The sequence below is a fragment of the Octodon degus genome, unplaced genomic scaffold (genome assembly GCF_000260255.1).
Source record: "Octodon degus isolate 3935 unplaced genomic scaffold, OctDeg1.0 scaffold00058, whole genome shotgun sequence".
NCBI lineage: Eukaryota > Metazoa > Chordata > Mammalia > Rodentia > Octodontidae > Octodon > Octodon degus.
The window spans coordinates 1222291-1227155 of NW_004524634.1; the positions used below are offsets into that span (position 1 = coordinate 1222291).

General features: G+C 40.6%; 1 pseudogene; it reads left to right on the plus strand.

The window, feature by feature from the left end:
• Positions 1-4865, plus strand: part of LOC105742532 — a 35884-nt pseudogene continuing 31019 nt past the window's right edge.

A 4865-nucleotide genomic window follows, 5' to 3' on the forward strand; every position in this document is an offset into this window, starting at 1 on the left:
ATGGTGGCCATAAAGAAGACAAAAAAATCTCTGGAGTCCATCAACTCTAGGCTCCAACTTGTTATGAAAAGTGGAAAATACATGCTGGGGTACAAGCAGACACTAAAGATAATCAAACAGGGCAAAGTGAAATTGGTCATCCTTGCCGACAACTGCCCAGCCTTGAGGAAATCTGAAAGAGAGTACTATGCTATGTTGGCCAAAACTGGTGTCTACCACTACAGTGGCAATAATATTGAACCGGGCACAGCATGTGGAAAATACTAGAGTATGCACACTGGCAATCACTGATCCAGGTGATTCTGATATCATTAGATGCATGCCAGAACAGACCGGGAAAAATAAACCAAGCAGAATTTTTCATTAATAAAACCTGCCAGAGGGGCTGGCGAGATGGCTCAGTGGTCTAAAGCACCTACTTGGAACAAGCTTGGGAAAGCACAGGGACCTTGGTTCGATCCCCCAGCACTACATGCCAGCCAGCCCCGCCCCCTGGTGGGCTGAGCTGGCCCCCCACATACACAATAAATAAATAAATAAATGTTTTTAAAATAAATAAATAAAACCTGCCAGAGTTTGGAAAAAAAAGTAATCATTTATAGTTAAAAAAATTTTGGTTCACTTTTCTTACACTTTGGATTGATTTCCTTATACTTGCTTTGCACTTACTACTGGTTTTGAAATACATACTGATGGCTGAAAGTATCATAATAATCAGCCATCATAATCTATTAGGCAGGCTCTCTGTGACTCTCCAAGAACAGCCAACAAACACAAGATACTAGCAGAGTATAAGGAAAAATTCTTCCTTAGAACCTTTATGAGGGTCATGGCCCTGCTGACCTCCCAAGCCTTCAAAACTATAACATAATAAATTCCTGTTATTTTAAGCCATCTAGTTTGAGGTAATTTGTGCAGTACCTGTGGGATCTAATACACACTCTTGGATCACCACCTTTGTGAATAAAGAAAACTGAGACCCAAAGAGGTCATATACTTTGATATCTTTACAGGCACTGCTCTGCTGAGTACTGACTGGCTCTTGCTGTTGCTTTTATTAGCTCATCCCTACACTATGGCCACCATCTTCTAGCAATGCTAGAGCTGAGCTACTGTAATGGGTTCTTCCTCTAACATACAGTTAAAGAATACCTCTAGCGTTTAGGGCCCTAATTTTTCCCCCATTCTTAACCACCTTATACTGCAGAGTATTTAATAGTATCCTGATCACTGAGGTAAATCTCTTCTCCACAACCCCCTCTTTTGTTTCCCATGCAATGTCGGAGAGGTGTGGTGACACTGTGAGACTGGGTAGGGATTCCCCACCTTCTTTACACAGGTGTTTCTATGCCTACCACTTCTAGCCTGCTGTGTCCTTTAGAATTCCTGTCCTGTCAACTCAATCTTGTGTTCTTCTTTGGAGCTCTCAGGGTTTTGCACATAGCTAGCAATTTATGGCTAAAAGCAAAGAAGGGGCTAGTGGCTTGTACTGGCCACAAGGAGGGCACCAGTCATCACATTACTAATGGACTCAACCCAGCAGCAGTGGCTCTCCCCATGGCCAAAGGAAGGAAGGAATGAGGGCATTCTCAGAACCAGCTCATCTCCCTGCATGGATCCTAGCCTGCTCATGGTTCTTCTGGTCTCCACTGCTGCCTTACAGAATCGTGCCTGTTTTCCAGTACAGACCTCTGGCTCTGGACTCTGCTTGTTCCCGGCAACTACCCCCACATGGTGAGCACCAGAGGCTTAGGAACAACATCTACTATGTTTGTTGCTGTATCCCACGACTCAGCAAAGACCTGGCACTTAAATTAGCCCCACTAGAAATGTTTGTTAAATGAAGACATGAGTATTGACATTAAGCCTTCAATTTCTTAGGTTTTGGTGGTTCTTCCTGAAATGAGAGTAAAATTAAGAACTTCAAAGTTGTCTATCAAATAAATAAATGAGTAAATAAAGTTGTCCATCTCCCTTCCCCTGTGAGACAGACTTTTCCTGAGTAGCTTGGGCTGCCCTCACACTTGTGATCCTCGTTCCCTAGCCTCTCAGGTGCTGGCATTACGGGCTTGCACCACCACATCCAGCTAGGACTTCATTTTAACTTGATTACATCCGCAAAATCTCTCATTTCCAATTAAGATCACATTTACAGGTTTTGGGTCTGGACATGAATTGTAGGGGATGCTACTCAACCTAACACAAAGTACCTACCTCATAAAGAGGAATATATATGCCCGGTGCTCCAGACTGTGTCTGACACATGTGTTCTGGGGAAAAATTAGCTACCTTTATTCTTCACTTTGGGCAGACAGCAGCTACCAATAAGATACGTGAGTGATGTTATATAAAAATCACCTCTCTATCTTGATTTAGAGGCAAGAAAATAGAAGAACAGTACTAGAGTTCTAAAAATAGCTTTTGAGGACAGAATTAGATCACAACAGATTTGTTACCACCCAGTATCTCTTATCAGTATCTCACCACCCCTAGGTTAGAGTAAGGAAATATCTGCTAGTCATTTGTTTTTTGAATATATAATCTTTCATTTTAAACAAGTGATGAATCCATCAAAGCAGCCTCTCATTAGAATCCAGTTTGGAGGGCCAGGGAGATAGCTCAGTAGAATAAGCGCTTGCCTGGCAAGCACAAGGTCCTGAGTTCAATCCCCAGTACCACCAAAAAACCAAAAAGAATCCAGTTTGGAAGAGTATCTAGTCAGCTGAGAGGCTGCAATAGAGACAGCAGTCTCATTACTTAAGTGTCAGAATCTGAGTTCTGATTCCAAAGTGCTTTTTTTTTTTTTTTTGGACCAGGAATCAAACTCAGGACCTTGTGCTTGCCAGGCAGGCACTTCTGCCACTGAGCTATATCCCTGGCCCCTCAAAGTCCTTTAATGGCATATTTACCTCACAGTTTAAAAATTAAATGACTTTCTGCTGCACCAAAATTAAACGCATTCTCTGAAATAGAAATCTGCCATTCTGAAGATGTGATGTTCAAAAGAAAGGGAGGGGAAAAAAGGTTAAAGACTCCTGCTCTTGCTCCTTCTTTGCCAATAAACAGGCTTAAGACAGCTACCAAATGAAAAGAAACAGACTAAATCCCAATTGCTCTCTACTTATCAAAATAAAATCCAGATGATCAAGTACCTAAAGATTCAATTTAAAGAGAGTATTAAAAAAACAAAACAAGTAAATATTTTTAAAATCTTAAGGCAGAGAGGGCCAGGGAGATAGCTCAGTGGAATAAGTACTTGCCTAGCAATCACAAGGCCCTGAGTTTGATCCCTGATACCAAAAAAAAAAAAAAAAATCTTAAGGAAGAGAAACATATTTTTCTAAACACTGATCAACAGAAAAATCTCTAAAAGATAATTTGACTACAAGGGGCCGGGGAGTAGCTCAGTAGAATAAGCACTTGCCTGGCAAGTGCAAGGGCCTGAGTTTAATCCCTGGTTCTGGAAAGAAAGAAAGAAAGAAAGAAAGAAAGAAAGAAAGAATAAATTTGGCTACAAAAAGTATAAAACGTGTAGACAGAAAAAATTACATAAATAAAGTTGAAAAGCAAGGCAAACGACAAACTGGGAACCATTCTATATTTCTGTATATGATATTATATAATATGTTAACTGTTACGAGTTAAAGAAAATATCTGAGGACTGGGGAAACAGTTCAAAGATATAATGTTCTTTACAGTACACAAAGCTCTGGGTTTGATTACCAGCAATGGAAAAAAACAAAACAATACAAAAAAAGCTGGTGATAAATGATCCAAGCAGAAAACTAGAAAAATGCAAAATACGCTTGTAAAGATGCTCAACATTTTCTGCACAAATGCAAATTAAATCATACTTATCAACTATTACATCACAGTTACTACTTTAAGCATTTTATGTTTTCACACAGTAAATTTTTTTATTTTATTTATGTGTGTGCGTGTGTGCATGTGGCCAGCTCAGCCCAGCCCACCAGGGGGTGGGGCTGGCTGGCATATGGTGCTGGGGGATTGAACCACAGTCCCTGTGCTTTGCTTAGCTTGTTCTAGGTAGGTGCTTTAGACCACTGAGCCATCTCACCAGCCCTACACAGTAATTCTTTAAAGTAGGTGCTATCATTATCCCTCTTTACCAAAGATGAAACTGAAGCAGAGTCTGAAAGTAAATGACTTAACCTAACTTTCCACAAACCAATCAAATCAGAATTCAGTTCCCTGGAAGCTAGCTCCAAAGTTATGATCTCTTCTCTTTTTCTGTCCTTTTGAGACTGGGTTTCACTATGTAGTTCAGGTTGGCTTTGAACTCACTTTGTAGCCCAGGCTGGCCTGAGACTCCCAGCGATCTTTCTGCCTCAGCCTCCCTAGTGCTGGGATTACATACATGTGCCAACACGCCCACTACACATTCTTAACTACAGACCATGGCCCCTTATAGTTAACATGTAAGTATTTGTTGAAGGGCCAGGGAGATGGCTCAGTGGAATAAGCATTTCCCTGGCAAGCGCAAGGGCCTGAGTTCAATCCCCGGTTCTGCCAAAAAATAAATAAATAAATAAATAAAAATATATCAAATACATGTTAACTGTGTACAGGGAGTTCTTCTAAACATCAGGTATTGAGCAGTTGGTAAAAAAGAAAAAAAAATTCCTGTCATCAGGTAGTTCACATTCTAAAGGAGGGAATCAGGCAATAAACAAATAAGAAAAGTATTATGTATATAAGGTAGCGCCAAATGCTAAAGTTAAAAATACAGAAAAAGGGCTGGGGAGATGGCTCAGTGGAATAAGCACTTCCCTGGCAAACACAAGGGCCTAAGTTCAATCCTCGGTTCCGCCAAAAAAAAAAAAAAACAAAATACAGAAGAGCCA